The sequence below is a fragment of the Coturnix japonica genome, chromosome 2 (assembly GCF_054131305.1).
Source record: "Coturnix japonica strain WE chromosome 2, WE-NBRP24, whole genome shotgun sequence".
Taxonomy (NCBI): Eukaryota; Metazoa; Chordata; class Aves; order Galliformes; family Phasianidae; genus Coturnix; species Coturnix japonica.
Genome location: NC_140664.1, coordinates 68,779,931 through 68,792,799, shown reverse-complemented (window position 1 = coordinate 68,792,799; position 12,869 = coordinate 68,779,931). Strand labels below are relative to the sequence as shown.

Here is a 12,869-nt window from a genome sequence, read left to right as displayed (position 1 = left end):
GATGATGGATGAATACTCAAAACAGTTTTTGAAGTTTAGTGATGTATCTGCGGTGCCATCAAGAGAAAAGGAAGTATTCTGGGTACTTTCTGAAATGTCTGTTGTGAACTGCAATTCATGCCACCAGTGGTGTGTCCTGCCTTTGATAACTCATCCTGTCCACTTTGACAGGGACATGCCTTGCTAGTGTGAAAAGCATGAGGTTATTACAAGATTTGTTACATTCTTCATTGATATCTCTCTAAAGTAGTTCTTAATTACTACTAATAGTGCCTTGTGTTTGATAAATATATGTATTAAATTATGTAGCTGAATCATCTCTATTCTTTTCTGTCCCCTAAATTCAGATGAGACATTGTATTGAAAGCCCAGGTGCTTTGGGCTCTTTCAGTGTTTGGTGAAGGATTATATCTCAAAAGCCCATTTGAGAGTGGTAACAGAGGATGGCACCTGCTTTAAGTGCCATCATTCTGTGTCTAAAAATTATGGAGGGTGAGGCTGAGATTCCTTGTGCTGCTGTAAATAACAGAACTGAGGCACAGACTCTCAGTAAAATCAGTTTACATGCTTCTCACACAGAAAAACTGCAGTTCATGTGCCAAAAGCTACATCCTACCCTTCTGTTGAAAGGTGTAAGTGGGGCAGAGTGTAGGATGTGGAGGCAGCAGATTTTAAAACATTACCAGATTTCTGGCTGTAATTAACTGTATCTGCCTGTGGGACCTGTCGTCTTCTTTTATCCTGCCCACTAGTCTTTTTTATTTCTTAAATCTTCCTCCCTACTTCTTTTCCTTTGTGTCAGTAATACAAAAGAAAAAGTAAAAACATCTCTAAAACACTGATTTCTGAATCACAAACCCTGTAAGCAGAGCTGCTCTGCTGTACTGTCTCCTTCTTACTAACCATTTTTCCACAGAGCTTTACAAAATCAAGAAACTTGGGGAAGGTAGAGAAAAAAGAAAGCATTTGTGTGGAGGATAGACCCAGAAATCAGAACCATGCCATGGAAAATTGTTACAGCTGTTTCTGTTTTTATTGACTGTTTCTTTTGGATTCATTTCTCTGACAACTGCTGCTCGTGTGAGCAGGAAGGCATGCAGCATGATATTGCTGTGGGCTGTGCAGGGTCTGAGGGCCAGTAGTAGATGGAGAGTGGAGGAGAAGGAAGAGACTGTGTCGATGAGGACATTTATACTGGACACATCAAAGCATATCCTTGTAATGTGTTTCAGTAACCCAGGAAATTCAGTGCAGATGCCATGAACAACCTCATGGCAATCCAGAGACTACAGTACTACTAGACCAGCAGCTTACAATGCTTGATTTCTGGAGATTCAGTGAGCTACTTAACCCTCTGTTATCTCATAGAAGTCCATTGTCATTATTTCAGTTTTTTCTCCATAAACTCTTCAGAGAAGTCTTGCTGCATAGTGTGGCATGCAAAGGGAAGGAAGTATGCTACAAATGAGATAAGCTGATCCTCTTTCATAGTCTAAGAGGGAGTATAGAAGCGATTGTTATAGCCATTTTTTACTTGCTTGAATATGACATTAATGGGACCATTTGAACATGAAAATAGTGAATTATGTAAATCTGTACCTGGGGGGAAGTAGCAATAGATATTTTTACATGTGGGTAGATATTCATCTTCTTTTTTATTACATGAAGTATCTATCCTCATTTACAGAAATGCTGGATTGAAACTGAAAGTTAGCAAATGCAATTTCTGATGCTCAACTCAGTTCACTGTCCAAAGAGAGAAAAGTCTAGAAAGAAGTCTGAAAAGCACAGTTGACATTTTTCTGCTGTTTCTTCAATCCTTGGAGTTTCTCCACTGTAATTTGACTTCTTCAGCAACTGGTCAGTCTGAAAAGGCTTTTTCTTTACATTTTTTCTTCCACGCATGAAATGCCATGCCCGTATGTTCATATAAATATTCACACACCCTTTGTGTATTTTATTCAGCTACTATGTTGCTGTATGACGTGGGCATATGTATTAGTGACTTAGGTCAACCATGAGGCTGTTTCTTATGATGTATGTTTGAGATGAAAATAGAAAAATGTAAATAGAATATATTACAGATAAATGCTTTATATATTACTAAGCATTACTGTTGCTCAGCAGTTTGTACTGACACTCTTTATTCTGTTCACCCCTAGTTTTCATCCGTCTGTGGACCCTCAGTGTGCCCACAATATTTGTCAGTAGAATCTTCAGTTAGAAACACTGTAATCATGTGGTACAGATTCAAGTCCCAGAGACAATCATACCTCTTCAGCTTTTGATTAGAAGTTAAACTCAAAACTGAAGGCAACATAACTATGTGGTTCATTGCAGCTTTTACTACAGTCTAGGCTGGAACCACAGGACTGCTTTGACAGAAGCCATAGTTGAATCAAATGTGAAGAACTGACAAGTCAATGTCAATAAAAGCAGTATCTAAATACAAATATCAACTAAAGTAATTCAAGGTGTGAGAACACCAGCTCAGAATGATGCAAAATTTCATAGTTTTTATTATCATAGCAGATCATTTACCTAAACTAGGCATTGATTTTTGAATGGAAGTCTATGTCCATAACACTAGTTTTTCCTGAAACGTATTTACACGTACAAATCATGTTTCTGCCTAGAAAAATATGTAGCTATACTATCAACATGTAGTTTTCTGTTTAATTTGTAACTAGATGATTCTCTCTGTATACAGATATTTGCTTTTAGTTATTTCTACCTGTGTTTTTCACTGTAATTTTACAGGTGAAGGTCTTATAACAAGCATCACTACAAAGAAACTGCTGCTTTATGGGCAACAGAGGTGCACTTTATGTTACTGCCTACAGCAAACCATTGACAAAACAAATGCATTCCTTTAAAAATTGAGAACAGGACTGAACTGTAAAAAAGTACTAGCAATACCTCTTTTGTGGCTGTCGTGACTGTGCAGTTCCAGGCCATAACCTTATCTATTGGATGTTCTCCAAACAATTGAAAAAGGTAGGTGGGACATAATGCAAGGGGGAAAAAAAGAAAAAAAAAAAAAAAGTGATTTTTTTTGTCTGCTTTATTTTTTTTATAAATCAGATTTCTAGCAATTCTTGGCTCTGGATGAATCAGAAATACTAGCATAATAGGCATTTTTGCAGAATGTTGGGATGTTAGTTTTAAGTCTCAGAGAAATGTTTGAATAAACAAGTGAAAAGTTTGAATAAACATATCAAATCCCCACCAGACATGAAATAAATGCATCTTCTGAAGTCCAAAACTGTTTGACAGTTGCTGAGGTAACTTTTAAGTTACCTTTATAAACAGAGCTTGATTGCTCATTCCTAGCTATAGATGACTGCGGCTCTAAAGAGCCTCCCAATATTAAGATAAAAATATTAGAATAGTGAAGATAAACTAAAAATGAATATATATGAGGATCCTCTCCCTTTCCTTTATTTTTTCATTGCTTATTGGATCAGAATACTTTCCTAAGCACTCTAGAAATCTAAAATCTGGACAGCTATGAGCACACTGCTATGGGTATACAAACACTGATGTTGTTTTCTGATGATTTGCAAAAATCTTCTCTGGAATCTTTCTTGTCTATTTTTTGATCAAGATAAGTGCTTAAAAGTGATAAAGAACTTAAAAGATAATTTGTTTTTGTTTTTGTTTTTTAATCTTGGAAACGTTTTCAAAGTAGCAAAGCTTTTGATCACTGAAGGATTCTGGGGGCTGCTTTTGTTCCCACCAGGATTATGTCATACTCTCCACCTACTCATTTTAATTATCTGATGTTTGATTTCTCCCTGTCCTGTATATAATAAGAAAATAATTTCTGTTGAGTCTATAAATTTTGAAATTTTAATCATTAACTCTCAATTTTTTCTTTTCTGATTGATTTTCTTTTCAGTATTTTCTCTTAAAGCACTGTGACAGCTTTCGGCCTTCAGAGTATTGTTTCCTTGCCTTCTATTTTTTTTCCCCTAAGTTCCATGTAACTTGCAATGAATGACATACAACCTCTGCCTATCCTTGGCTGAGTTCCTTGAAATTTTACTGTTTAGTAATTTGATGCTAATTACTATGTGCCAATTTGACTCCATTAGAGTGATTTACAAACTAAATGAACCTTGTGTTTAATAAACTAGGAATGAGGTAGATAGCTATTACAAAGGGAGAGAGCACCTTTGAGAGTTTTATTTTAATTGAAATATAATTCATACGCCTAAACATCTTGAAAAAATCAGAAATAGACATCTCAGCTTCCACCTGTTGATGTTTTTCTTCTCAAATCATGTACTGTAGGTCAAAAACAGACTTGCTGAGGAAGAGAACAGTCTTACTTCTTCATGCTGGTTTCTTTGACCACTTAAAATAGCGTCTAGCACAAACTTCTGAATCACCCATGTGGTGGTTTGCTTATTAAATCAAAACAATGCACTGAATATAGGGCAAAGTGCTGCTTGATGCCAAACTTTTAAATCTCCCTGATTTGCCCCAGCACACCTATGCATGAATTCTTTTTAAAATTCATTCCCAGCTAAAGATTCTTTTCCACAGGAAAGGGAGAAAGTTGGAAACCAATCCACAAATTGTCATACATTTTCACAAACCCTAGAAGCTGTCATTTTCTTGCTGCTTATTATTTTGAATAGTCTCACCCACAGAAATCTGCTGTCTCTGACATTCATACAGTCAGTATGTCAGTATTTTGGGCTTGCTTTAGCTGTCACTCTAGCTGCTTTGTGCTTCGCTAACACTGCAGCATCACTGTAATTGTGGCTAGACTGGACAAGGTTAATCATAACCCAAACCATGAGCAGATCTGTGCTTTACCTTTTTTGAAGTTCATTGCCAGGAAATTTCTGTAACCAGAAGATGCAAACTGTAGAAACTGTCCTAATCTTGTTACTTCTCTGTGCTGGGAAGGGAAATGTACTTTGCTGTTTCTTTCACAGTTCAAAAATCTAACAAATATGTCTGTGGATTATTCTTCTGGGCTAAGCATTTAAAAGTTGGCCTCGGATTAGCAGAAGGATAGACATGAAAAAATACTTTGATGAAGCTGGAGGATCAGTGCGCTGAATATTTAATCAGCCAAGAGAAGCAGGGAAAATTGTGAGCAGTGCTAATCAATAAAGCATATGTTTGGGATGAAATCAGCTAACCAGAGTTAGGAATAATAAGGTAAAAATGTAATTTAATTAGAATAGCATACTGATATTCTGGAATGAAAGGAGGTCAGTTCTTTCAAGGCCTCTCTAGGCTTGTGTTTCTACTCTATAGTGGTTTATTTATTTTTTATCCCCTTTTAAGTGTCAGTCTCCTTTTGAACATAGTTGCAGCTTTTACTGCTGCTTTTTATAGTTTGTTCCACATGTTAACCCTTTCTAAATGCCTTCTTTTTTTCAGCAACATAAACTATAGCTTGTAACCACAAAGGCTTAAAACCTCACTAATGAATTAGTAGCTAGAAGCCTAACATTTTGCTTATTAAAGGGTGGGGAATGGGAAAGAAATAATGATTTATGTTCTTTTCCCCCCGTCCACCCTCGATTTACTCATATTCATATATTGAACAATATCAGAGCCAGGCAATGATAGGAGGATAAAATAACCCATGTCAAAAAGAATAAATGGTTTTTTTTGTTTGTTTGTTTTGTTTTTTCACATTAGCAACTAACTGTACCTAAATAAGGTTATTGTTCTCTAAAAGTAATATCAGTTTGTGTTTTAAGTAATGTTGTTTCGAAGACTAAAGACAAAGAGATTAAGTTTAATGATATATTTAGACTTGCCAGGAAATGGCTGATATAAGCATATATACTTTTATATGCATTGTTTGTGTCATTTTCAAATGTGAAGGCTGTTGCAGGAACATACACAAATGACACAGATGAGCATCTTTCTTTCTTTTGAATCAATACCCATGATTAGTCGGGATACTCCAAGATGCTCCAGATTTCTTGCTCGCAGAATTATTTCCCTGTTTTTATTCATGTATCACCAAACGTAATACTAGTGTTTTTCCTTGTAATCCTAGAAGCCTTTTAAGCCCAGATCTTCCACTGATGTCTACTCCATTGTGGCATGATTGTGAACACTGCACTCCTACAGATCAAAAGGAATTTGATGAATCTGTTTATTTAGTGTGTAGGCAGCATGTGCTTGAGTATTTTGACTGACTTATGATGTAGCATACTGACTAGCCATATAGAAATATGTTCTGCACTATTGTCCCTACTTCACAGATAGCATTCAGGAGACTCTTGAATCAGCAGTTGCTCACCAACCTCTGTGGTGCTGCATGGGCTTATGAGTTCCAATGGATCTTGATTTTTTTATAGCTGTCCAAAGCAGCTCTCATAAGGATCTGTATTTCTATGTACATCTAAGAGTAGAACACAGAGGTGGTGTTTTGTTGTTGTTGTTGTTGTTGTTTGTTTGTTTGTTTTTGTTTTTGCTTTCCCAAGATTCACAGTACAAAAATAAGTAATCTTACCATAGGAAGACCTTAATTACAGACTTCCTTCACGTTACACTCTTCTGAAATCCAAGGCATAACTCATATCACACCTAGCGTTATTAATCATAGAGACAAATTACTTCATAAAAGTTTTTTTGTTACTGGATTTTTCATCTTTCATGTTAGCGTTCTCTTTGCCATGCGTGGTCTGTGGAATACTATCTAGGATTTCTATTTGAAAACTATTCAGTTTGCTTTGTTTGAGAAATCTCCACTCTCATATGTTGTAACCAAATTTCTGAAGTAAATTACAGCCCTCCGGAGCTAAAAGTGGAGAAAACAGCAGCCTTCTGATGTCATTTTGATACTTAAGTGGCCTGTTGCTGCTGTATTACGTGCACCACTGATTATTTATGTTTCTTTATTTACAACTATAAAATTGTTAGCTTTGCAAAGAGGAGTCTGCCTTAGGTGAAAAATCATGATTCTTAGTTGTGGTTGGTCCCAGAGGGAGTGAGAATTTCTCAGAGGAAGCAGCACATTTGTTTATGCTGTTCTTCAGTGCCCTACAGATCCAATCCAGCATTCAGACAAATGAAGCTAAATACAGTGCTTAAATGTGCATATTAAACCCTTGCCAGCAGCTATAGTTATTAAATAATACCATGATCTCCCCCAGTTTTCCACTAAAACAGTTGGAACTGACTGCTAGGCTCATGCTTTCTGGGCAGATTATTTCAATCCTTTGGGAAATGGAGAGCCACTCTAAGAAGTTAATACCTCTGGGGCAGTAAAGCTTCATTTGATCTTCTCTGACATATATGACAGTATCTCATTTTCAAGCTGAAAAAGTCCCATCTATAGGTTATGCCACCACCAACATGCATAAATAAGGCTCCAACTAGGAAAGTGAGAGTGATGGGATATTGGAATGAGTGGCAAATGTTATCCTTTTAGAATACTGCTATTAAAAGACATGCTGACTAAGCTGTCTGGCATAACTGCAGTATGTTGCTGGCTTATTTGTGCTATTTGGCTGAATGGATGGTAATTGTCAGTGCAAGGATGGGGTCAGTAATCAGGGAGCAATAACATTTCAACCTCTCTGGCCAGATCTGTAAAAGGGCAGCTCATAGAGATCAGTCCTCTCTGTCAATTAACAATCTCTCTCATAAGTCTGAAGGGCTCTGATTTTTGTTGCAGCCCAGTGTATGGAAAACAATCTGTTTCCTCCAAGGACTCTTAAGGAAGTTGTTATGTAAACTTACTGACAAGAAAAAAAAAATAAGGATGGGGATACAGAAAGAAAGAAGTTCCTTCCAGAATCCATATCAGTATATTAAGAGGCTTTGTTGAAAATTGCTGCAGATCTCTTTTGTGTTCTATAGCTATGCTGTAGAATGTAGAATGGCTGCGGCACAAGATAGGTAAACTGAAGTACAGACATAGATGGAGGTGATTTCTTGCAAATCTTTGGCTGCCTTGGAAATCTGGTCCTTCTGAAGAAGGCTGTTTCCACATATGTTTTTCATCAGTCAGAGAGAATTGCTGGACTATGCTGTTGACTCTAATTAGACCACTGTGTCTGAGAAAGCCTTTAAAAGCAGCACCTACTTTTCCCTGTTTCTTCAATGTTCCAAGACTTTGTGATACTGTTGGCTTTGGATGATGAGAAACAGCATTTCAAAATCCTTCATTGTGCAAGGTTTTCTGTTTTGATCTTTTTTTTTTTTTTTTTTTTTTTCCTGACTGAAAGTAAAGGGTATGTTATTCTGCCTTCTTGGCTGTATAACAGCTGATTCAAACTGAAATGAGAGAACTGGGACCATTAGGGCAAAAGTCAACAAACATTTGCAATCAGTGCTGCAGATTTCTTATCAGTATGGAGACAAGACCTGTTTTTCACCAAAACAAATGCAATTCCAAGCCAGATGTTCCTTCTAGGAGCTAGTGTTCTTTGCAAATTCTTAATCCACAGTAATGTCCCTCTCTCTAGCAAGGAAAACTTTTTCAACACTGTTTTCTTGCTTTTCCTTGAACACCACCAGAAGATGTGGGAAAATCTGCATACCGCTCTAATGATGTTATGGCCTCTCTGACTTCAAGACTTTGGGAAAATCAATTTTCCTCAGTTATTCCCTTGTGAAATAGAAGCAATAATACATCTGCTATCCAAGCCTCTTGGGAGAATTGACTGATGGCTTTAATGGGTTTGTAATATCTCAGGTGGAAGGTAAGGAAGAAGAGCAGCATACTGCAGTGGTACGAATTGAGGGGGTAGTGCTTAGCCATCTCCTCTTGCAGAGTGAAATACAAATCTACAAATATAACTTAGACCTTATATGAATAATAGTCTAACAGCTGTTTTAAACTGTGGAGTTCTGTCCCCATTAGGAAGAAGAAGAATTTACAGCTGTTCATTACAAGTTATCTCTGGAGAAGAAATTTTAAGCACTAAACATCACTGTCTTTCCCTTTCTCACTGGAAAGGTAAGAGTTGACAGAGCAACTGATAATGAACTTGTAGAACTCCACTACAACCAATGGTACAAGGGAAAAATTGGTGTGACTAAGCCCTCAATATTCAAGGCTTGTTTGTCAAGAAAACTTAGAGAAAAAAAACAAAACAAAACAAAAAACAACAGCAACAACAAAACACCAGAAATCTGCATGTCTGTAATGGTTAACTTTTTTTTTTTTTTTTTTTTTTTTTAATAGTAGCATTGTTGACATAATGATGAATCAATGAAGGAAACATTAAATATTTTAAGAAATAAATAATGTAGTAATATAGCATGTAGCTTTAAAGTGTATTGACCTGGATATTTCAGGCCTAAGCAATCACTTCTTGGCTCCTGTGAGATCACTGCTTTATCCAGAAATTAGAGTAATTTCATGAGTGTGTGCGTGGAAATAAGAATAAGGCATCCTCCATCTTAATCAGAAAGCTATAGGTCAAATATCCAGAGCTTACTTTCTTACTTGCTGTTAGCTGATTTGACTTAGATTGATGTGGTATTGTCCTGGGGCAGTGTTTTACTATAGCCTATTTTGCTGCCACATGTATTGTACTTCTCTTTGCACTTTTTTTCTGATGATAATATAAGGTTAATCATGCTTAAAATCTATTATGTTTATTGTGTTTGTATCAGAAAAAATGGAATGAGATGAGTGAAACATTCAGATGAATAACATTTAATGCAGGCTTTATGCAAGACAGAGGTCTCAATAAAATTTTAAATCCTTTTAGTCAGCTACTCTTCTAATTACTTTTCATTTCTCCTTTGCTGGATGAGGTTTTAGGCTGTGTACAATGAACACTCGGGTCTTTATTTTACATTAATGTGTTCAATTAAAAAAAAAAAAAGAAAAAAGATACAGCTGAGTAATGTGGATCACAAACTAATTTATATAAGCATCGATTGTTTCAGAGAGCTGGGGAACTTCTTTGTTTTGCTCGATATGACCACATTTCAGTAAATGTGAAATACAGTCAATCTCCATGACAAGTTTTCTGCACTTTTAGAGACCCTAACATGAAATACATTGATTGACAATTGGTTCTGCCACTTTCTTCCTTCCAAATCTAATGAAATGATAACCTCAAAATGAGATACATGACTGCTATCATTCCTGTTCCATTCACCAAGTGGCCAGTGCAAAATACTCTGAAATCCAGGGAGGAGCTATCACTGGCAACAGTGTGCAGTGATGACACAAGGGGTAACAGGAAAAGTGGAACACCGTGAAGGATGCACAGAGTTCTCACCAAGCTGTGTATCTACACTTACATGTAGAATCACAGAGGCAGCAATAATCAAATGTAAAAAATAGCCATGGGCTGGGTGGCAGGCAGATGTGGTGGAAACACCTTGGAATCGTGGATTTTACTTGGAAATATGCTACAGCGAGTACATTTCTAATTAGTTCCTGTGGAATACATGAAAGTTGACTAGCAGGAAGACGTCTGTCAAAATTAGGTGCTTTTTGGAAGTGAGGTGCTTGTCTTACATAGGTGTGCACAGATCCTACATGATTTTCCTAGGTAGATTTCTTTTTGTGTTCTCATTTAAATGGCATAAAATGTAAGACTCTTGGAGTGTAAATATGAATAGAAAATGAAAGACTTTATATAGCTTTCTGGGAACATAAATTATCCTAAATGAAGCTTAATATTTGATTCAGACATGAAGACATTTGAAGTTGTAACCTGGATTGTAGCAGTGTATTTAACAGTTTTATAGTTGGAGAGATGTCTTAGGAAAGTGTTGAAACATAAATAAGTTAGAGAACAATTCTAGGAAAAGGAGATCTGGGATGAACAAATCCAAACTTGCATAAGCCTGTCAGAAATATGTTTTATTGTTAAATATATTGTCCTCATATAATTAATGTAAAATGAAAATAACTTATGGTATGTAATATATATGTACGCTGCAAATCCATTAAAAACAATCTGTATATGATGTATTTGTATTCATGTCAATTAAATACTAAAAATGGAGTTAATGTTAAAGTGTAGCTGCAATCCTATAGAAACAGGGACAAATTGAACTAATACAGACATCTTTTTAACTCACTGACAGAAGTTCAGTTGTGTAATGCTTATATTGTGAACAATCTAGGCATAGCAGACTAATCTTTGAGTGTGCTCATGGAAAGAGGTAACTTTAATAAGGTGAAACTTCCTGCCTTCCTTCCTTCTTTTTCCCCTTTTCTCTTTCTCTCTTTCACGTAAACAATGTATTTATGCATATCATAACATGGATCTGAGACACAGGAATTTTGAAACTGTCTTGAAACTCCTCTAAAATGTCTTAATCACATAAAATCTCTTGTTCATGCTACATGTACTTGGATCAAGCCTATGCTTTTACAGTAAACCTTCTTTTCAGAGTCTACAAAACAAGGCAAAAGAGGATGTTATGAAAGCATCATACTAGTTAATTTGCTATCACAAAAAGTGTTGCTATCGGTTTTGGTGTTGTATTATATTCATATATGGATCACACTGTATTTTTAACTCCCCTTTTTGGTGGGATCTGAAAGAGTCTGTGCAGAGACCTTTTTGTGTAATGATTTTTGGTCATTTTAAAAGCCACTATTTTCTTCCTGTGGCAGAAGAGAATGACATCTTTTTTGTGAATTCTGGACACAGAATCAAGTATGCTGAAGACTAAATGAAAGCTTCAACTAAAAGGGAAGCCAGAAAGAAGGCTATTAAATTAGCTGATAGTTCCACAAGGAGTACAGGCTGTAATACAACAAATTAAAAAGACTTGTGCTCAAGCCAAAATGTAAAATCATTACTAAGCACTTTTGCTAAGCAGTTTAATTTATGAGGTAACATAGCTTTGCAAAGACATTTCTCTGTAAGACTCTAAATATGACAGGAGTTTTAGAATGAACAAAAGCTAGTAAATCCCCAGCCCCAAATATTCTGAGTCCTACAGCAATACAGCTTAAGTGTGGCATCCCTGTGACTTGTAGTGTATGATAATAATCCTCTGGAATAAATTGACACTGACTGCTGTAGTATCTTAAAGCCATTTAAGCTGCACGTACAAACTGAAAAACTGAATTACATAATGTGCCCATGATTTAATCTAAAATATATATTTTTTAAGTGAGGTGTATCCTTGGATGTAATGAACTCAGGTGGGGAGGATTTCTTTAGGAAAAGATGAAGGGTACACTGGAAAATTTGAATATTTTCTTTGAAGATAATTCAAATTACCTTTGAATCTACCTGTGGCAGATCAGTCCATATAACCCTCTCTAAATCAAATCTGGACATCTTTTTAGCTTAAGTATGTGTGAGATGCTCACTGAAATTTTATGGGCAGGTCAGTACAAATGAAAATAGTTCAAAAGGAGTATTAGAAAACAATACAGGTCCTTAAAAAGTAAGGTCTACTGCCATTTTAGATGACCCTATACGTCCAGCCTCTGCTCGGCCATAAGAGCAGGGACTTCTTTGCTTTAGCTGACAGATCTACTCATGTGCTTTAGATATCTAATGACATGAACTATTTTCATGTTTCAAGCTGTTGAATACTATTTTTAGATGAGTAGGTTTCTGTAGAACTGTTTAGGAACAGGGTAAACACCAAGGCCTCTTAAAAGATATTCCAGGCAATGAACTCTAGGCCAAAACGTCAGTGGAGCCACTTGGTGCCATGGTGCGCATGCCACAGATTGCTACTGGTTACTGTGATTTTGTCATTTGGTGTAAGTCCATGTATTCAGTTACTTTAATGGGCTTTTTCTTATCAGTGGTAGCTTCATATGTAATATGGCTTATCTGCCCCTTACATGAAGTGCCCACTGAACTCTGACAGGAGTACTGTGAAAATAAGGTTTTCTTTGGAAAGAAATTTTCTGGGCCACTCCAAGTCAAGAAGCAATTGAT

The 12,869-nt window shown here is 36.3% G+C and overlaps 1 long non-coding RNA gene across 1 annotated transcript; it reads left to right on the top strand.

The window, feature by feature from the left end:
• The first annotated feature begins 1,687 nt into the window (after nt 1–1,687).
• Nucleotides 1,688–9,071, top strand: LOC146761925 (uncharacterized). Its single transcript, XR_014943538.1, has 3 exons — nt 1,688–1,860; nt 2,761–2,997; nt 6,035–9,071. It is a non-coding gene; the product is annotated as an uncharacterized LOC146761925 (long non-coding RNA).
• The last annotated feature ends 3,798 nt before the right edge of the window (nt 9,072–12,869 follow it).